Source organism: Mesoplodon mirus (assembly GCF_964341445.2).
Source record: "Mesoplodon mirus genome assembly, chromosome: 2".
In the NCBI taxonomy this organism is placed as follows: Eukaryota; Metazoa; Chordata; class Mammalia; order Artiodactyla; family Ziphiidae; genus Mesoplodon; species Mesoplodon mirus.
Window position 1 is genome coordinate 147632638 of NC_138977.1, and position 23309 is coordinate 147655946.

The 23309-nt window shown below is 37.2% G+C and overlaps 1 long non-coding RNA gene across 1 annotated transcript in view; it reads right to left on the reverse strand.

The window, feature by feature from the left end:
- Positions 1–23309, reverse strand: part of LOC309798621 — a 48272-nt gene that overhangs the window by 18468 nt on the left and 6495 nt on the right. The window contains exon 2 of the long non-coding RNA XR_014293217.1: positions 1421–1540. This is a non-coding gene — a long non-coding RNA (uncharacterized lncRNA). The remainder of the gene's footprint in view (positions 1–1420; positions 1541–23309) is intronic.

A 23309-nucleotide genomic window follows, 5' to 3' on the forward strand; every position in this document is an offset into this window, starting at 1 on the left:
GGGAATGATCCAGTAGAAAGTGAAATTTTAAAACACGATGTGACACTGCAAGAGAGAGAGGTGGCAGATGCAATTAAGAATGGATGGGCTTCCAGGGTACTTTCAGTTCTTTCAGTTTCTGCTTTGGCTAATTTAGGTACTATTTTTAGTGTATAAACATTTAAGATTGTTATTTCTCCTTGGTGAACAGACCCTTTTAACAATATATAATATCTTCTTTTTTCCCTGGTAATTTTCTTTGCTTTGAGATTTACTTCTGATAGTAATATAGCTACTCAAGCCTTCTTTGATTAGCTTTTGCAGAGTATAATTTTTTCTATCTCTTTGACCTTAAACTATCTATATCATTATTTTTGAAGTGAGTTTCTTATAGACGGCATATAGTTGGGTCATATTTTCTTAATACGCTTTGACAATCTATGTCTTTTAATAGATGTTTTAAAATAATTTACACAAATGTAATTATTGATTGATTTGGACTTTTTTTTTTTTTTTTGGCTGCACCACGTGCTATGCGGGATCCTAGCTCCCCAACCAGGGATTGAAACCACACTCCCTGCGTTGGAAGCATGCAATCTTAACTACTGGACTGCCAGGGAAGTCCCTGGACTACTATTTTTCGTTATTGGTGTTCTTTCTTTTTTGTTCCTTTGTTTCCCCTTTTCTGTTTTATTTTGGGTTATTTGATTATGTTCCAGCTTAAGTTATCATTTGTAATTTTGAGTATATCTCTTTGTATAATTTTTTTTAGTTGTTATCCTAGGACTTAAAATGCATACAGACGATTTAAAATCAACATTTTTCTACTTCAAGTGAAATTATATACATATATATATATACACACACACATATATAAACTATACATATATACTATGAATATATTCTCCTCTAGAGTTCTTAAAGCATGTTTAGCAATTGAAGCGTGTGTATGTATATAAATAACATACATATATATGTGTGTATATATATATTATGCAATTGCCAAACATTTGCAAATATTGACTTACATATTTATCATTTCTGTTGCTCATCCTTCCTTCCTGATATTCCAGTCTTCTAGGTTTCCTTCTGGTATCATTTCCTTTCTTTCTGAAGAACTTTCTTTAGTAACAATTTTAGAGCTTATTTGCTGGCTATGAATTTTCTTAGTTTTTCTTCATCTGGGAATGTATTTTCACTGGCTATAGAATTTAGCATTGACAGTTCTTTTCTCTCAATACTTTAAATATGTTGTGCAACTCCATGACTTCTGATGAGAAATCTCTAATTATCTGAATTATCGTTACCCTAAAGGTAATACTTTGCTTCTCTCTCTGCTGCCAGGGCAGTTACCAATGCCATGGCACTGTCTATGATCCGGGGCATGAGGAAACAGAAAAAGGTAGAAGAAAAAAGAGTTACAGGGGTTTTCTCGACTCACTCTGAGCTTTAGAAGTTGAGTTTCATGCTCCTTAAGCCAGAAGTAGAAAGCTTCTCCTGGAGCTCTCTGTCTGCACCATCACATTCTACCCAGGTTTCCAGCTAAGTTCACGTGAGGAGGCTAGAGGCATCAGAGAGGAAAATAAAAAATAAGATCACGTAGGTTCAATGGTACTTTGAATCTGGTCATGCAGTTTCTGTTTACTTTTCAATCCTCAAATACTTTCCCCATGCATTCTGTCTAGATCTCATTGTTGCATTCCATGGGAGAGTCAGGGTGGCATATGTGGACACCATATTACCTGGATAGAATCCTAAGGAAATTCTTATGTTTTCACTTAGGATTAAGGAAATAAAGGATCTACAGGAATAATTTAAATGGAAAATGAAAGCAAAGAAAGTTTTCCTGTTTCCACCTTATTTTCTTCTACATTTCAGTTAATACACAGACTATTTCAATACACCAAGTGTACCTACTTTATATCTGCTATCATATGCACTGCTTCTCCCATCTTGTACACAGGTCTATTATGTTTTGTATCAGTCTTTATCCTAACCAAAAGACATTGATTTGAAACGATTCTGTTATCCAAACTACCCAACCTACTCTGGGAATGATTTGATCAGTATGTCTGTGGTTTGTATGTCCAAAGCCATTGTAAAAAAAGTTTGAACTTATAAAAAAAAAACAACATGATGGATAAATGTGTTGGGATATGTTCATATGTCTGAGACAATTTGTAAGAGTATTAGGTCTGTCTAAAATGCTTCTGAGTCAAATAACTGAAAGAGGATATGTCACCAAAACCCTGTAATGGAGTTTCCCTACACTGACTACTACTCAAATTCCAGTTCCTCTATCAGAGTCATCATAGTCATTCTCATGCAATGGTTTCATTTTCTGTGAAAATCACAAATACAATCACTCAAAAATATCTGCAGTCACTACACTATGAAGTTGTAGACAATTTGGAGTAACTGTCTTAAAAAACTGATGAATGTTAAAATGTCATTTGTGTTAGTTACAGGATGTGCTTACAAGTGAAATTACGGTCATTGGAATAGCTGATAGTTCCAAGAAATAAAATCACCCATTTCACAATATTTTCACAACTAGAAACCAAAGAACACAATTTTGTGATGTGAGGTGTAATGAAAAACATGTTATCATCAAGTCAAACTATTTATATTTTTTATATAAAGTGAAAACCTGTAACTTTAAATCTAACAGTGAGGAAGTGAGAATACTTTGTGCTTGTAATGAGATTTCAGTCAATCAGTGGAAGGATAAGCAAGCTGTGTTACCTTTGCCAAACTGTCAGCTTATATAACTACCTTGTGGGAAAACCACTACTAATGTTCAAGAATTCCTAATGTCTTAGAGCTCTCTTCATGTGCTATGACATGATAATAAGCTATGCCAGGCTGTGTGGGCTCTGTCTCTGCCAACTCATGAATATATTTTTCAAAAAGTTCCATAAACAGACGGGAGTCTAAGCTGCTTCTGTCTTCAGAGCCTTCTGTCAAGAATTTAGAAGCTCTCTTGTTGGAAAGACAAAATTAAATCGAAGCCAAATTGAAAATGTCAATCCTTACCAAGAAAATAACAATTAGGTCATAGTCAACTCCAAATGGTCTTAACATCATAAGAAATTGTAATTTCTAATCCAAAATATTTGAATATCTAAATTATACATCAGTGAGGCATATTCCGAGCTCTGTAAAGTCTGTGAGAAAGTATCCTATTACTCTCCTGCTTTGCCAAAGCAGTGTTACAAGTAACCTGGTTGTTTCTTTGTTCTTTAAGGTTTACTCTTCTACTTTTTTCACCTGGGTTCCTTATTTCTAGACTTCTTTTAAATTGATGTTGAGGGGAGAATAAAGTTAATTTTCATCATGAAGAGTAGAAATATATGCTTGTTTGTTTGTTGTTTTTTACTTATGCTGCAACTTGCAGAGTCATCACTATATTGGAATCATAATATGGTAGATTGCAAAATTTGCCACAAATCCATCCTTTCTTTGTGCCCATATCCTTTGTTAGTGCATCACTTTGCCACATGATTTCCTTTGACCAATGGGATTTTAGCAAATTTGACATAGTGGGGCTTGTTTATTGGTTGCTTCAGGAAATGTAATGGACTTGGAGAAGCATCTCTCAGATCCTCCTTTATGGGAGGATGCATTTTCCAGCTTCAGGGAGTGCGGTTAGCAGACTACCTACAGTTATCAGTTCCCTCAGAGTCTACCTCAAAGATTCACGTTGCTGGAGGTGAAGCCTTTCTGACAGTCACTACTCAACCTAGAGCTCCCAGATGGGCTGGAGTGAGTATTCACTGGAGCTATTTCACAGTTTGACTTCTCTCTCTCCCTAAATATGCTTGTTTTTGTTTCTTTTTATAGATGTTGGTCACAAATAAACATCATGCACCCCACAGTCCATCTCCAAATTTGATCCTGAAAAATCCATCCTGAGACAGAACTCCATCACCATGTAAAGAAGGCTGGGTTAGTCTGCTACAAGAAGAGATAACATGCAGAGAATAGATGAGCTATTCCAGCTGAGGCTCCACTGAACCAACCAAACAGTAGCCAACTGGTTAATAGATTAAAGACACAGGAGTGAGTCCAGATGAGATGAGCAGGAGAATCACTCAGCTGAGCCCAACCCTGGTACAGGTTAGCAGTTTGTGATGGGATTAATGGTTTTTGTTTTAAAACACTTAGTTTTGTAGTGGTTTAGCACAGAGGAAAGGTAACATTAAAAAAACTTTTGACACCTAAAACTGAAGGACTGCTGAACAGTTGGGAGTTTGGGATTGACATGTACACACTGCTGTATTTAAAATAGATAACCAACAAGGACCTACTGTATAGCACAGGGAACTCTGCTCAATACTCTGTAATAACCTAAATGGGAAAAGAATTTGAAAAAGAAAAATACATGTATATGTATATCTGAGTCACTTTGCTGTACACCTGAAACTAACACAACATTGTTAACCAACTATACGCCAATATAAAATAAAAATTTTAAAAAAGGAACAGGCAGTACTGATTCATTGATTTGAATGAAATTCAAACTAGCAAAAGGACCAGCAACTTGGACTAAAGGGGTACGAGTTACTTAAACTGTGAAGGGGCCTCTGGACCCCCAACTGTCTACAAACAGAAAGTACATGGGCAGAACTATTAAGGTGCAAACATGGACCATTTCTTAAGAAAAATAAAGGAAGTCTTGGGAAAAAGAGTAAATAAATTGGAGGGCAGAGCCAAGAGACTCAAAGAACGTTGAATGGGGGAGGAATTCCCAGAGGGTATCAGAGAAAGAATGACAGAGGAGACACTTCCAGGGTGCAAAATCTAGGCATGATGAAGGTATATTCTCTGTCACCAGAGAGCTGGATTTCAGAATGCTACGGAGCAGCTGCTCTGATGGGAAAAGAAGTGTCCAGTGTAAGTAACCCCTCTCTCAACACTACATGTTGGGTGAGTCAGCAGCAGAAAACATCTTTTTAGTTCATTAGTTTCTAGATCAAGAGTAGCTGTATTCAAGGAGCTGCCTCCATATATGATTAAAGCTCATGAAATCCTGGACTTCATGGCTGATACCATTAATTTTATGAGATTTTTGGAGCTCCTAGGATGGCAGTGAGGATAATCCTTTTTCTCAATTATTAAATTCAGGAAATTTAATATTGACACAATACTATTATAAGTTCTATAAATCAGTCTATATTCTAATTTAGTCAGTTGTCTCAATAGTTTCCTTTAGGGCATTTTTTGCCGGTACAGGTCCCAGTTCAGATCATGTGTTGAACTTAGTTGTCACGTCTCTTTTGTCTCCTTTCATCTGGAAAGGCAAATCAGCCTTTTTTTGTCTTTTAGGAAACTGAGGATAATTTTTATGTGAAAAGAATGTGCAAAATTTGTAACCACAGGGAGTACTATAGATTGTAAAAATGTCTACAAAAGTTTCCTCTCCTTTAAAAAAAAAAAAAGCTTTCTCTCCCTACTTCCATGTCCTTCAGTAATGACTTCTCACACTGAGAAATTATATTGGCCATGTTACCTGCTTTACCAGTGGGTCAATAAGCAAATGTAACACAAGTGAAGGCTTAAAAATGCTTGTGCTTTAAGGTAGGTTTGCTTGCTGATTGTGGGGAAACACAGCAGTGCCCTGTGAACTGGCTAACCTGCTGGCCAATGAGAGACCTCATGGAACAGAGAAGAGCCTAAACAGCTGATACTTCCAGGGAGCAAAATCTAGGCCTAATGAAGGTACATTGTCACCAGAGAAGTAGACCTTGTAATACTTGCCTAGCCAGATTTCAGAATTCCCTACAGTGTCCCCTTCCTTAGCTGACTGGCAGCTGGCAGCAGACACACACAAGGGTGAATCAGCTAAGATGAATAAAATTGCCCACCTAGGTCAACCCCAATTACAGCCACAAAACTTGAAGCCAAATACATTGTTTAAAACCACTAGGTAGTTTATTACACAACAAGAGCTAACTTAAACAATCAAATGTAAAGGGTACCCTGAATGAATAATTTCATGAATATTAAGCCACAATGTAACATAAAATGGACTTTTAAATTCTTTAATGTGACACAATCCTTGAGCTGCTATATGCATTAGGTACGATAATATTTCAAATTTAATTCCTTCTCACTACTTCACCATAGTTCAGTTTTTTTGTTTGTTTGTTTGTTTTTGTTTTTGCCGTATGCGGGTCTCTCACTGTTGTGGTCTCTCCCGTTGCAAAGCACAGGCTCCGGACGCACAGGCTCAGCGGCCATGGCTCACAGGCCCAGCCGCTCCGCGGCATGTGGGATCTTCCCGGACCGGGGCACGAACCCATGTCCCCTGCATCGGCAGGTGGACTCTCAACCACTGCATCACCAGGGAAGCCCCACAGTTCAGTTTTTACTTGAGAAGACCAGCATACTGTTATGAGAAATATTATATTGCACTGATATAAATGCACTATAAAAATAAAATTCAAGTAATATTTACTTCAATTAATTTTAACATGATTGCTTATTGGCTCCTGAACATATAAATCAATCATTTTTGATAATTTGACATTTTAAGTATATAATTTATTAAAACAAAAAGTCTTAAGTAACTTCGTAGTTTTCATTTTGAAGTAGTGTCTTCTACTTTATTTTTAATTAGCAGTGCCGAATTTTGAACATAAATGTACTGTTAACCATATATATTTAAGGGTTATATATATTTAAGGATTTCATCATGGACTGTTTAAGAAAAGTAAAAAAAACAAATTAATCAAACTATCATATTTGTTGAGAATAGAGAACCTGGGATGGGGGTTGAAACTACAGCTCTGTTACACAGTCCTTTTATGTGGCAATCAACTTTCCATTCTATCTACAGTAAGCAGCTTGTCCATGGCCAAGTCAAAAATTATAGAATCAAATGGTACATCAACTTCCTTCCAAGGTTTAACTTGGCACACAGTGCTTTGAAAATAAAACCATCATAAAATATTACAACACTTGAATCTAATATCCTACTAGTGTTTCTGACCCAGTTAGAGGAAATAAGTTGAAATTCTTTCATTAATACGTTAACAGAATCATTTTAAAATTGAATTTTGATAGTAATCTCCTTGAAATTTCTTATAAAGAATGGTAATATATTGCTGAGTTTCTTATGCTACTTTTAAACAGATAATATCTTTTCTATCTTAGGACCTTAAAATATCAATGTCAGGTTCTGTGTTCATCAATTTCTTGGCAACAAAATAACTTTTAATCAGATTATTCTTGATTTGAACATTTGCTAATTCTTTTGTTTAATTTGTGAAGAATAAGTTTGGTAGAATGTTTAGATTCTATTCAAATATAGATATCTATTCAAGTATAGATACCCTATAATTGTAGGAGGTGAAAATGATCACATTTTATAAATATTGCCTAGGTGGTGTCATACTTAATCATGTTGTTTTTAAATATTGATGGGTTAAAAAAAATCAGTGGGCAATTTATTAAAAATTCAGATGGCAGGACTTCCCTGGTGGCGCAGTGGTTAAGAATCCACCTGCCAATGCAAGGGACACGTGTTCGAGCCCTGGTCTGGGAAGATCCCACATACTGCAGAGCAACTAAACCCGTGTGCCACAGCTACTGAGACTGCACTCTAGAGCCTGTGAGCCACAACTACTGAGCCCACAAGCCACAACTACTGAAGCCTGTGCACCTAGAACCCGTGCCACAGCAGAAGCCACAGCAATGAGACACCAGCACACCACATCGAAGTGGTCCCCTGCTTACCGCAACTAGAGAAACTCATGTGCAGCAATGAAGACCCAATGCAGCCATAAATAAATAAATAAATAAATAAATACATAGATAGATAGATAGATAGATAGATGTATTTCTTAAAAAAAAAAAATTCAGATGGCCAAAGGATCATGTTGGTAACGTTGTATTGCTAATTAAAAGCTAGGAGCTCACCTTCCTCCCCACGGATACACCAGAAATACAGCTACACGTGGAACAACTCCTACAGAACACCTACTGAATGCTGGCAGAAGACCCCAGACCTCCCAAAAGGCAAGAAACTCCCCACATACCTGGGTAGGGCAAAGCGGAGAGATCCCCACACGGAGGATCGGTGCCGAGCGGCACTCACCAGCCCGAGAGGCTTGTCTGCTCGCCCGCCGGGGCGCGCAGCGCTGGAAGCTGAGGCTCGGGCTTCGGTCAGAGCGCAGGGAGAGGACTGGGGCTGGCGGCGAGAACTCAGCCTGAAGGGGGCTAATGTGCCACAGCTAGCCGGGAGGGAGTCCGGGAAAACTCTGGAGCTGCCGAAGAGGCAAGAGACTTTTTCTTCCCTCTTGGTTTCCTGGTGCGCGAGGAGAGGGGATTAAGAGCGCTGCTTAAAAGGGCTCCACAGAGGGGCGCGAGTCGCGACTGAAAGCGCGGAGCCCAGAGACGGGCGTGGGACACTGGGGCTGCTGCTGCCCCCGCCAAGAAGCCTGTGTGCGAGCGCAGGTCACTGCCCACACCGCCCTTCCGGGACCCTGTGCAGCCCGCCACTGCCGGGGTCCCGGGATCCAGGGACAGCTTCCCTGGGAGAACGCACGGCGCGCTTAGGGCTTGTGCAACGTCACGCTGACCTTTGCCGCTGCAGGCTCGCCCTGCACTCCGTGCCCCTCCCTCCCGCCCGGACTGAGTGAGCCAGAATCCCAGAAGAGGCTGCTCCTTTAACCCTGTCCTGTCTGAGCGAAGAACAGACGCCCTCCGGCGACCTACACGCAGAGGCGGGGCCAAATCCAAAGCTGAGACCCAGGAGCTGTGAGAACAAAGAAGAGAAAGGGAAACCTCTCCCAGCAGCCTCAGAAGCAGCGGATTAAAGCTCCACAATCAACTTGATGTACCCTGCATCTGTGGAATACATGAATAGACAACACATCATCCCAAATTGAGGAGCCCGGAGTCAGTGCTGTGCCTCTGAGGTGGGAGAGCCAACTTCAGGACACTGGTCCACAACAGACCTCCCAGCTCCACATAATATCAAACGGCAAAAATCTTCCAGAGATCTCCATCTCAACACCAGCACCCAGCTTCACTCAACGACCAGCAAGCTACAGTGCTGGACACCCTAAGCCAAACAACTAGCAAGACAGGAACACAACGCCACCCATTAGCAGAGAGGTGGCATAAACTCATAAAAAGTCTGCAGACACCCCAAAACACACCACCAGACGTGGACCTGCCCACCAGAAAGACAAGATCCAGCCTCATCCACCAGAACACAGGCACTAGTCCCCTCCACCAGGAAGCCTACACAACCCACTAAACCAACCTTAGCCACTGGGGACAGACACCAAAAACAACGGGAACTACGAACCTGCAGCCTGCAAAAAGGACACCCCAAACACAGTAACATAAGCAAAATGAGAAGACAGAAAAACACACAGCAGGAGAAGGAGCAAGATAAAAACCCACCAGATCTAACAAATGAAGAGGTAATAGGCAGTCTACCTGAAAAAGAATTCAGAATAATGATGGTAAAGATGATCCAAGATTCTATTTCCCAGATCCAAAATCTTGGAAATAGAATAGACAAAATGCAAGAAACAGTTAACAAGGACCTAGAAGAACTAAAGATGAATCAAGCATCGATTAAAAACACAATACATGAAATAAAAAATACTCTAGATGGGATCAATAGCAGAATAACTGAGGCAGAAGAACGGATAAGTGAGGTGGAAGATAAAATAGTGGAAATAACTGCTGCAGAGCAAAATAAAGAAAAAAGAATGAAACGAACAGAGGACAGTCTCAGAGACCTCTGGGACAACATTAAATGCACCAACATTCGAATTATAGGGGTTCCAGAAGAAGAAGAGAAAAAGAAAGGGACTGAGAAAATATTTGAAGAGATTATAGTTGAAAACTTCCCTAATATGGGAAAGGAAATAGTTAATCAAGTCCAGGAGGCACAGAGAGTCCCATACAGAATAAATCCAAGGAGAAATACGCCAAGACACATATTAATCAAACTGTCAAAAATTAAACACAGGGCCTCCCTGGTGGCGCAGTGGTTGAGAGTCCGCCTGCCGATGCAGGGGATACGGGTTTGTGCCCCGGTCTGGGAGGATCCCATATGCCGCGGAGCGGCTGGGCCCGTGAGCCATGGCCGCTGGGCCTGCGCATCCGGAGCCTGTGCTCCGCAACGGGGGAGGCCACAACGGTGAGAGGCCCGCATACCGCAAAAAAAAAAAAAAAAAAAATTAAACACAAAGAAATCATATTAAAAGCAGCAAGGCAAAAACAACAAATAACACACAAGGGAATCCCCATCAGGATAACAGCTGATCTCTCAGCAGAAACTCTACAAGCCAGAAGGGAGTGGCAGGACATAATTAAAGTGATGAAGGAGAAAAACCTGCAACCAAGATTACTCTACCCAGCAAGGATCTCATTCAGATTTGATGGAGAAATTAAAACGTTTACAGACAAGCAAAAGCTGAGAGAGTTCAGCACCACCAAACCAGCTTTACAACAAATGCTAAAGGAACTTCTCTAGGCAAGAAACACAACAGAAGTAAAAGACCTACAATAACGAACCCAAAACAATTAAGAAAATGGGAACAGGAACATACATATCAATAATTACCTTAAATGTAAATGGACTAAATGCTCCCACCAAAAGACACAGATTGGCTGAATGGATACAAAAACAAGACCCATATATATGGTGTCTACAAGAGACCCACTTCAGACCTAGAGACACATACAGACTGAAAGTAAGGGGATGGAAAAAGATATTCCATGCAAATGGAAACCAAAAGAAAGCTGGAGTAGCAATTCTCATATCAGACAAAATAGACTTTAAAATAAAGACTACTAGAAGAGACAAAGAAGGACACTAAATAATGATCAAGGGATCGATCCAAGAAGAAGATATAACAATTTTAAATATTTATGCACCCAACATAGGAGCACCTCAATACATAAGGCAAATACTAACAGCCATAAAAGGAGAAATTGACAGTAACACACTCATAGTAGGGGACTTTAACACCCCACTTTCACCAATGGACAGATCATCCAAAATGAAAATAAATAAGGAAACACAAGCTTTAAATGATACATTAAACAAGATGGACTTAGTTGATATCTATAGGACATTCCATCCAAAAACAACAGAATACACATTTTTCTCAAGTGCTCATGGAACATTCTCCAGGATAGATCATATCTTGGGTCACAAATCAAGCCTTGGTAAATTTAAGAAAATTGAAATTGTATCAAGTATCTTTTCTGACCACAATGCTATGAGACTAGATATCAATTACAGGAAAAGATCTGTAAAAAATACAAACACATGGAGGCTAAACAATACACTACTTAATAACCAAGAGATCACTGAAGAAATCAAAGAGGAAATTAAATACCTAGAAACAAATGACAATGGAGACACGACGACCCAAAACCTATGGGATGCAGCAAAAGCAGTTCTAAGGGGGAAGTTTATAGCAATACAATCCCACCTTAAGAAACAGGAAACATCTCGAATAAACAACCTAACCTTGCACCTAAAGCAATTAGAGAAAGAAGAACAAAAACATCCCAAAGTTAGCAGAAGGAAAGAAATCATAAAAATCAGATCAGAAATAAATGAAAAAGAAATGAAGGAAACGATAGCAAAGATCAATAAAACTAAAAGCTGGTTCTTTGAGAAGATAAACAAAATTGATAAACCATTAGCCAGACTCATCAAGAAAAAAAGGGAGAAGACTCAAATCAATAGAATTAGAAATGAAAAAGGAGAAGTAACAACTGACACTGCAGAAATACAAAAGATCATGAGAGATTACTATAAGCAACTCTATGCCAATAAAATGGACAACCTGGAAGAAATGGACAAATTCTTAGAAATGCACAACCTGCCAAGACTGAATCAGGAAGAAATAGAAAATATAAATAGACCAATCACAAGCACTGAAATTGAAACTATGATAAAAAATCTTCCAACAAACAAAAGCCCAGGACCAGATGGCTTCACAGGCGAATTCTATCAAGCATTTAGAGAAGAGCTAACACCTATCCTTCTGAAACTCTTCCAAAACATAGCAGAGGGAGGAACACTCCCAAACTCATTCTACGAGGCCACCATCACCTTGATACCAAAACTAGACAAGGATGTCACAAAGAAAGAAAACTACAGGCCAATATCACTGATGAACATAGATGCAAAAATCCTCAACAAAATACTAGCAAACAGAATCCAACAGCACATTAAAAGGATCATACACCATGATCAAGTGGGGTTTATTCCAGGAATGCAAGGATTCTTCAATATACGCAAATCAATCAACGTAATACACCATATTAACAAATTGAAGGAGAAAAACCATATGATCATCTCAATCGATGCAGAGAAAGCTTTTGACAAAATTCAACACCCATTTATGATAAAAACCCTGCAGAAAGTAGGCATAGAGGGAACTTTCCTCAACATAATAAAGGTCATATATGACAAACCCACAGCCAGCATCGTCCTCAATGGTGAAAAACTGAAACCATTTCCACTAAGATCAGGAACAAGACAAGGTTGCCCACTCTAACCACTCTTATTCAACATAGTTTTGGAAGTTTTAGCCACAGCAATCAGAGAAGAAAAGGAAATAAAAGGAATCCAAATTGGAAAAGAAGAAGTAAAGCTGTCACTGTTTGCAGATGACATGATACTATACATAGAGAATCCTAAAGATGCTACCAGAAAACTACTAGAGTTAATCAATGAATTTGGTCAAGTTGCAGGATACAAAATTAATGCACAGAAGTCTCTGGCATTCCTATATACTAATGATGAAAAATCTGAAAGTGAAATCAAGGAAACACTCCCATTTACCATTGCAACAAAAAGAATAAAATATCTAGGAATAAACCTACCTAAGGAGACAAAAGACCTGTATGCAGAAAATTATAAGACACTGATGAAAGAAATTAAAGATGATACAAATAGATGGAGAGATGTACCATGTTCTTGGATTGGAAGAATCAACATTGTGAAAATGACTCTACTACCCAAAGCAATCTACAGATTCAATGCAATCCCTATCAAACTACCACTGGCATTTTTCACAGAACTAGAACAAAAAATTTCACAATTTGTATGGAAACACAAAAGACCCCGAATAGCCAAAGCAATCTTGAGAACGAAAAATGGAGCTGGAGGAATCAGGCTCCCTGACTTCAGACTATACTACAAAGCTACAGTAATCAAGACAGTATGGTACTGGCACAAAAACAGAAAGATAGATCAATGGAACAGGATAGAAAGCCCAGAGTTAAACCCACGGACATATGGTCACCTTATCTTTGATAAAGGAGGCAGGAATGTACAGTGGAGAAAGGACAGCCTCTTCAATAAGCGGTGCTGGAAAAACTGGATAGGGACATGTAAAAGTATGAGATTAGATCACTCCCTAACACCATACACAAAAATAAGCTCAAAATGGATTAAAGACCTAAATGTAAGGCCAGACACTATCAAACTCTTAGAGGAAAACATAGGCAGAACACTCTATGACATAAATCAGAGCAAGATCCTTTTTGACCCACCTCCTAGAGAAATGGAAATAAAGACAAAAATAAACACATGGGACCTAATGAAACTTCAAAGCTTTTGCACAGCAAAGGAAACCATAAACAAGACCAAAAGACAACCCTCAGAATGGGAGAAAATATTTGCAAATGAAGCAACTGACAAAGGATTAATCTCCAAAATTTATAAACAGCTCATGCAGCTCAATAACAAAAAAACAAACAACCCAATCCAAAAATGGGCAGAAGACCTAAATAGACATTTCTCCACAGAAGATATACAGACTGCCAACAAACACATGAAAGGATGCTCAACATCTTTACTCATTAGAGAAATGCAAATCAAAACTACAATGAGATATCATCTCACACCAGTCAGAATGGCCATCATCAAAAAATCTAGAAACAATAAATGCTGGAGAGGGTGTGGAAAAAAGGGAACACTCTTGCACTGCTGGTGGGAATGTGAATTGGTACAGCCGCTATGGAGAACGGTATGGAGGTTCCTTAAAAAACTACAAATAGAACTACCATATGACCCAGCAATCCCACTACTGGGTATATACCCCGAGAAAACCATAATTCAAAAAGAGACATGTACCAAAATGTTCATAGCAGCCCTATTTACAATAGCCCGGAGATTGATACAACCTAAGTGTCCATCATCGGATGAATGGATAAAGAAGATGTGGCACATATATACAATGGAATATTACTCAGCCATAAAAAGAAATGAAATTGAGCTATTTGTAATGAGGTGGATAGACCTAGAGTCTGTCATACAGAGTGAAGTAAGTCAGAAAGAGAAAGACAAATACTGTATGCTAACACATATATATGGAATTTAAGAAAAAAATATGTCATGAAGAACATAGGGGTAAGACAGGAATAAAGACACAGACCTACTAGAGAATGGACTTGAGGATATGGGGAGGGGGAAGGGTTATCTCAGTAATCTATCTTTGGATGAAGATCAGATGCTGCATGACCTGCAATGAGAAGATTATGCATACTGGAAAAAAGCATAATTTAAATGACTACCTCCAACCTAGATGGAAGGACCCTTATCAGGTATTGCTAACTAGCTCATGCGTAGTGAAACTGAAGGGAATTGACTCTCGGATTAGTATTTCCCACTTAGAAAGGGTCCCTGCACTGGACTGGTCTATAGAGAGGACTGCTGACTTCAAAATCACCTTTAAACAACTCTCAAACTGACTAGTAACTACACCTCCACCAGGATGAGAAGATCACAACATCAGAAATAGGCATATATCCCAAGATGCCAGACTTGACCCATATGATTATTTATAGTGTTTTCTTAATTTCTTGGATTTTTGTATATGAATCAAATGTTTTTTTTCTATCATGAGCGCAATCTTGTGCAGAATTAAAAAAAATTAATCCAAAAAAAAAATAAATAAATAAATAAATAAGGTACAAGGATATATTGTACAGCACAGGCAATGTAGCCAATATTTTATAATAACTATAAATGGAGTATAATCTATAAAAATTTTGAAACACTATGCTGTACACCTAAAACTAATATAATATTGTAAATCAACTACACCTCAATAAAAACAAAAAAATAAAAAAATAAACAACCACATGTGGCTAATGGCTACCATATTGGACAGTGCAGCTCTAGATCAGCTTGTGGACAATTGACATCTTAATATTTACTCTTCCTATCAAAAACCATCTTATTCTGCATTTATTTAAGTATCTTTTAATTTCTCTCAACAATGTTTTAGAGTCTTTAGTATGTTTATCTTACACACTTTTTGCCAAATTTATCCCTAAGATTTTTGTATTTTGTCACATGCTTTTTCTGCATCTACTGAAATGATTATAGGATGTTCTTCTTTAATCTAATAAAAATTAATCAATTTAAAAAAAAAAAAGAAAAAAAAAAAGCTAGGAGCTCCAGGATTTGTGAACCATAATTCTTTTTTTTTTTTTTTAGTTTCTGCTTTATAACAAATTTAATCAGTTATACATATACATATGTTCCCATATCCCCTCCCTTTTGCATCTCCCTCCCACTCTCCCTATCCCACTCCTCCAGGCGGTCACAAAGCATTGAGCTGATCTCCCTGTGCTATGCGGCTGCTTCCCACTAGCTATCTACCTTACGTTTGGTAGTGTATATATGTCCATGCCGCTCTTTCGCTTTGTCACAGCTTACCCTTCCCCCTCCCCATATCCTCAAGTCCATTCTCTAGTAGGTCTGTGTCTTTATTCCTGTCTTACCCCTAGGTTCTTCATGACATTTTTTTTCTTAAATTCCATATATATGTGTCAGCATACAGTATTTGTCTTTCTCTTTCTGACTTACTTCACTCTGTATGACAGACTCTAGGTCAATCCAACTCATTACAAATAGCTCAATTTCATTTCTTTTTATGGCTGAGTAATATTCCATTGTATATATGTGCCACATCTTCTTTATCCATTCATCCGATGATGGACACTTAGGTTGTTTCCAGCTCCGGGTTATTGTAAATAGGGTTGCTATGAACATTTTGGTACATGACTCTTTGAATTATGGTTTTCTCAGGGTAATATGCCCAGTAGTGGGATTGCTGGGTCATATGGTAGTTCTATTTGTAGTTTTTTAAGGAACCTCCATACCGTTCTCCATAGTGGCTGTACCAATTCACATTCCCACAAGCAGTGCAAGAGTGTTCCTTTTTTTCCACACCCTCTCCAGCATTTATTGTTTCTAGATTTTTTGATGATGGCCATTCTGACTGGTGTGAGATGATATCTCATTGTAGTTTTGATTTGCATTTCTCTAATGAGTAAAGATGTTGAGCATCCTTTCATGTGTTTGTTGGCAGTCTGTATATCTTCTGTGGAGAAATGTCTATTTAGGTCTTCTGCCCATTTTTGGATTGGTTTTTTTTTTTTGTTGTTATTGAGTTGCTGTGAACCATAATTCTAAAGGAATTCATTGATAATAAAATCACCTAAGTGAATATATTAGATAGTGTAAGAAAAACATACCAGTGATCCTTTTCCATATGACAGAAAAATGAAACATTTTGAAATAATATTTTTTTCTATGTCTATCTTTTTTAGTCTTAAAGAAATGATAAGAACTGGGTTACCATAAACATAAAATAGTCTCAGAGATATTTGTTCAAAATACAAAATCCTATTCTACTACTTCCCATATGAATCAGAATTTTAAAAATCAAAGCCCAAGGAATCAAGCCCAGAAGTTGATTGAATAAGTGCTTCTCAGAGTAATTCTTAAAATAGAGCACTTACTAATGAATATTTTTATGTTGATATACTATCTTACTGCTTAGTAAGTATCCACCTTCGACATGCATTGTATGCAAATGCCTCTCAATCTCATTTATTTTACTGCTCAAAACAAGCATATGATGTAGATATTCTCATACCTATGCTCCAGGTGTAGAAACTGTGGTGAAAAAGTATTAAATAATTAGCCAAACTCACATAAATATTAAGGAATAAAGCCAGGATATAACTCAGGTCTGTCTGACTTCAAAGGAGATAATAATAATTTCTCATCTAAATACCCTAACATTTTACTTTGATTCTTCAGGTCTTAAGCTGACTACAGCAACCAAATTCAGTAAATGAAAGCCACTATAAATGTTATCACTGTGTATAGATATTCAGAAATTGATATCTAAATTGTATGATAAACAGACACTGAAATTAGAAGAAATCACTAGGATAAACTTAGTGGTATCTGAATTTAAATTTGTTTTATTTCTTGAAAGCTTCTGCTGTACTCCAAATTCAGGAAAGGCTGTGGAAATAGCATAAAATAATAAATACATAAACAGTATCAAAGGGTTATAAGGTAGGTGAAATAAATGCTAACAGACAGATAGACTGGAGTAGGTAAGATTCTTGTAGGAACAAAACACTTACGAAGTATTCATCACCTTGTTGATGGATGCTCTCTTTCTACACACACACATATACACACACACATATATTTTTTTCTTGTGGTGTCTTTGGTTTGGGTATCAGCATAATATAATACTGGCTTCACAGAATTCACTGAAAAATGTTTCTTCCTATTTTACTTTTTGGAAAGTTTTGTGAAAGGTTGGTGTTAATTCTTCTTTAAACTTTTATAAAAATCCCAGTGAAGTCTGGGATCTGGTTCTGGGCTACTTTTTTCCAAAAAACTTTTTTTTTATTACAAATTCAACCTATTTTGTTGTTATAGGTGTATTCATATTTTCAATTTATTTTTGAATCAGTTTTGGTAGTTTGTGTCTTAATAGGCATTTGTCCATTTCATTAAGGTTATCTAATTTTGTGCATTAATTTATTTATGATGTTCCCTTATAATTATTTATTTTATTTTTATTTTTTGCGGTACGTGGGCCTCTCACTGTTGTGGCCTCTCCCGTTGCGGAGCACAGGCTCTGGACGTGCAGGCTCAGTGGCCATGGCTCACGGGCCTAGCCGCTCCGCGGCATGTGGAATCTTCCCAGACCGGGGCATGAATCCATGTCCCCTGCATCGGCAGGTGGACTCTCAACCACTGCGCCACCAGGGAAGCCCTATAATTATTTTTATATTTCTGTAAAATCTATAATAATGTCCTCTCTTTCAAACTTGACTTCAGTAATTCAATTTTTCTCTATTTTTCCTCTTGGCCAGTCTAGCTAAAACTTTGTCAATTGTGTTGATCTTTTCAAGGAATCAACTATTGGTTTTGTTGGTTTTCTCTATTGTTTTCTTTTCTAATCTCTATTTTATTTGTTTCTGTTCTAACCTTTACAATTTACTTCCTTCTGCTTGCCTTAGTTTTAGTTTGTTCTTCTTTTCCTAGTTTCTCAAGGTGGAAACTTGAGTTGCTAATTTGATTTTTTTCCTTTTTTTCATATAGACTTTTACAAATAATGTGTTTAAAGTTGTACCCCATAAGTTTTGGTATACTGTATTTCATTTTCATTTATCTCTAAGTATTATTTAAATTCTCTTGAGATTTATTCTTTGATACATTGGTTATTTAGGAGTAGATTTTTTTTTTATTTTCTATCTTTACTTTCCCAAATTTGTTATTGTTTACTGATTTTATTCTCTTATGGTTGGAGAACATACTTTGTATGATTTAAATGCTTTAAAACATATTGAGGCTTGTTTTATAGTCTAGCATATGGTCTATCCTGGAAATATTCCACATGCACTTGAAATGAATGTGTCTTTTGTTGTTATGGGTAGAATGTTCTATAGTTGTAAGTTAGTTGTGTTATAGGTGGAGTATTCTATAGTTGTACTCCTAATTGATCTATAGTATTGTTCAAAACCTCTATTTCTTTATTCATCTCCTAATTAGTTGTTCTAATCAATATGGAAAGTGAGGTACTGAATTCTTTTATTACTGTACTGCCTATATTTCCATTCTGTTAATTTTTGCTTTATGTATATGTTGTTAAGTTCATATATATTTCTAATTTTTTTGTCTTCCCAATACATTAACACTTTCATCATTATAAAATGTTCTATTTGTTTCTAGTTACAATTTTGTACTAAAGTTTGTTTTGCCTGAAATTAGTATATCCAATCCAGCTCTCGTTTGATCTCATAAAAAGATGGTAACCCAAATTTTACTTGTATACCTAGGAGTATAAATATCAATAAAAGACAATTCCTGAGACAGTTTGTTCCATCTTTGGAAAGCTCTAATTATTATAATTTCTTTACCTAAATGAAGTCTACTTCTTTGGAATTTATATGTTAGTTCCTGTCTGAATTCTGGAATAAAACAGAACAAATATTACTTTTCCTGCATAGAAGAACCTCACATGGTGAATATAATGAAAATACTACATTTACATTTCTCTCATGTAAATGAACTAATAAATAACAAAAACCCAAGAATTGTAAAGCCTGCCTTTCATGTGCTCCTGTTGAGCTCTCAGAAGATAAACTTAGCAGAATCAGTACTGAAAACATGGTTGGAAAAAACACTAGGAGTTGTAAGAAATCAAGATGTCTGCACATCCCTTGCTATTCCTCCCAAGAAGTGGAGGTTAATTCCCTTTGAACTTTGGCTATCCTTAGCAATTTTCTTGATGCATGATACCGTACAGAAGTGATTCTGGAACTTTTGAGATTGAACGCTAAGAAGCCTTGAAGTTTCTATTGAAGTCCCTTGAAATGCTCTTTCTTAGGGTGTTCCTTCTTGGAATGTTTCCTCTCAAAACTTAGCTTCCATGTTGCAGAAACCCAAACCACATGAAGAAATTATATATAGGTATTCCTTTTGAAATTTCCAGCTGAACCCCTAGCCAATTTCCAGCATCAACTGCCAGCCATGCCTGTGAGAATGAAACAACTTGGAATTCTAGACTGGCTGGGTCATGAAGTAACTACAGCCTCAATGCCATCTGATGCAATCATATAAAGAACTTGAGGCAAGGAAACCCTAGCTGAAACTGTCGACCAACAGGATCATGAAAGGTAATGATGAATTGTTTTAAGCCTTTAAGTTTGGAGCATCTTTTTTTTTTTTTTTTTTTTCTTCAGTAAGAAATAAGTGGGACAGAGAAATAATCTCTTGCTCTGAATAGAATTGTTATATTAATGCAGGCTCTTTGTACGAATTTATGCTTTGCACTCCTGGTTAATTTTAACTATACGCTTAAACTCCTAATTGAAAAATTTAACTAAACTACTAAACTAAGTCTTACAGATTTTTTAATTGTAAAAAAATAAACATTAGCACATTGTAAGTTTAGATCTTACTTATTAAGTTAACATTTGCAGAGAGATTACAAATAATTTGCTTACTTTGAATGAAAAATAATTTCACAGGTACCATACATTATTAATCAGCCTTTAATGATTGGCCTAAAAACCCTCTATATAGAGCCTCAAATATTAAATATGAGAAATTGAGAATTATTTTTTTTTACACCTCATATTGGAGAAAATGGTTAAGTATTAAAAAAGAATAACTGAGTAATACTGAAAATGTCTTATAAACCATGTGAACTGAATATTCAAAGAATAGGAAAGATCTATGACAAAATTGCTATTATCTCTAAAATTTTAGAAAATAATTACCTTTACTTTTTATTTTCTACTTCCCCTACCAGTGTTGACTTTATTATCAAAGTTCTCCTTTTTTCCCATACAAGTTAAGAAAGAAAACTAACATGGTTATAAGGACCAGAAGAAACAACTAAAATTTCAAGTCATCTGTAGATTTATTATATTATAACATTCTTTATAATGTGCATGGTGTGGATTCTTTTAACATTTCAATGTTCCCTTAGAGTTAAAAGAGTGCTGTTTTTAAAAATAGCAATTTGCAAAACTTAGAATTCTTAGAATTATTTCCCTTAGAATTCTTTCTCTTAAAATTCTTAGAATTCTTTCTGTAAGACTTGCTTATATTTAACCTATTTATATATTTTATGTGAAAATTAGTAATTTTATTTTAAAAAGTAATTTTCTAATATAATTTCCTGAATTTAAGTATAAGAAAATACCAGTTGTTTCAAACAACAAAGTCTTCCAAATTGTTTCACTGTCACAGGCATGGCTGGCAGTTGACGCTGGAAATCGGCTAGGGGTTCAGCTGGAGATTTCAGAAGGAACACCTATGTACAATTTCTTCATGTGGTTTGGTTTGGGTTTCTACAGCATGGCAGCTAAGCTTTGAGAGGGAACATTCCAAGAAGGGACACCCTAAGAAAGAGCATTTCAAGGGACTTCAATAGCAACTACAAGGTTTCTTAGGGCCCATTCTCAAAAGTTTTAGTCTTGAGGTCTTTTTTTTTTACTTTCCTAATGACCATAAACTGATGGGTTTGGGCAAAGTTCATATTAGGAAAAGGATGCTAACATGACCTAGTCGGTAAGCCCTTTTGGGCCAATTCAACGTACTGTTGTTTTAGATTTCACAACTAAATGTATAGTTGGGATATATTTGTTATATGCTTATATATCACTGTCCCATAAATACTGGGTGGGGGGGGAGTCTACAGATTGGAAGGAGCTGCAGGTAGAGAAGTGTTAGTACTTTGGGGTCTACAGAATTTTAATATTCCTTTGAGCTAAAAGTCTCTGTGATTGATGATTTAATGTTTGGAAACAAACATCCTCTCTGGGAAAGAGAGGCAGCTTTACACAGAAGAGCCTCTTGGGGTACTGTAGTCATCACGTCTCTGATACAAATACCAGGAAAACCCATTTAAACAACAGATTGCTAATGAACTCTAACTAAAACTTAATGTCTCACCCATGGAAACCATGTGATTCTCGCTCCTGACCTTCCCACTTTGGGAGTGGGTCAACTCAGACTCAACAACTAACAAGATTGGAAGTGCCCCAAAACCCTCACTAATCAAATGAAAATAGTACCTTTAAGATGAGAGCTGATAACGGTGATCACTTTGTAGTGTATATGAATATTGATTTATAATGTTGTATACCTGAAATTCATATAATGTTATATACCAATTTTACCTTATTAAAGAAAAAAGAAACATTAAAAGAACGGAGCTGACAGGTATCTCACAGCAGTTAGGGTTTAGATAAAAATGTTAAATCTACCTTTCGGAAAGAAATTTCATTTCCACTCAGCTATCTGAAGGAACACTGTTGGCTCACTGGGGCCCTTGACTCAGAGGATTCCCTAAATAGTTGGGTCTGGTTTACTCATGGTTCAGCTAACCTGGAAAACAGTGGTGTCCACTGGGCTGCTATGACTGGTCAACTTGAGTGGCAGCAGAGCAGAACTGAAAATAGACAATGATTGTTACAATAAGTGGGCAGAAATCAAGGCCGTTCTCAATTTGGTTTTGACCTTGATGAACCTCGTTACATTTTTACTGACTCTTGGACTATTGCCAATGACCTAGCTATTGGGACAGCCACTTTGAAAACTACAGACTGGCAGATTAAAGATCAATCTACCAGGGCTCTGGACTATGGAAACAAATCATTGCTGCTGTTCAAACTGTTCGGGTCACTGATATAGATGCTCAGAATAAGGGCAATTCTCTGCTGAGAGAACTAGATCACCACCGTCGCTCCATAGATCCATCATCATATCTGATATAACAACGCCATCTACCAGTCAAAATTCTATGTACAAAGTAAAGACTCTATCTCTGTTGCAGAGGCTACCACTGCACTCCAGACTGTTGTTCCTGTCAAAACCTGACTTACCTGTCTTTAGGTGAAGGAGACTATACTGCATGGCCCCTTTGCCCTCTCCCTGCCTGCTACCACTACCAGCAATCTGACTACCTCAGACCTTTGACCCCCATTGGTGGCACCTCACTGCTGTCGATGCATTTTGGGTTATGCTATTGTTGCGCTAACACAAAAAACTGACTGTGGTCCCACTACTGTGGTCCTTAAAGCTAATCTGTGTTATGTTTTTGGCTTTTTAGACCATTTTTAGTCTGACAATGGTGTATTTTTTTATTGCAGAAACCACTCAAAAATGGACTCATGATCAATGGATTCCATGTACTTTCCATGCTATCTATAATCCAGTCATCTGATATTGTTGAGCATTGGAACAGTTTGCTCAAAAATTAATTCAAAATATTACTGACATACCTCCCTCCCCTCCTCCTGGTACATACTCCTCAGAAAGACAGTTTGGTCACTGAATGTAGTTGTCTCCAGAAAAAAATTATCTCCTCCTGCCACTTCCTGTGTCATTATCAGGATGACAGTGGTGAAGCGTTATATAATCCTCATTGGAATATTCCGGACTCTTCACTGATAATTTCTTGGCATGTTTTTTTCTTTCCCTTAATGGGTCTGCCTGATTG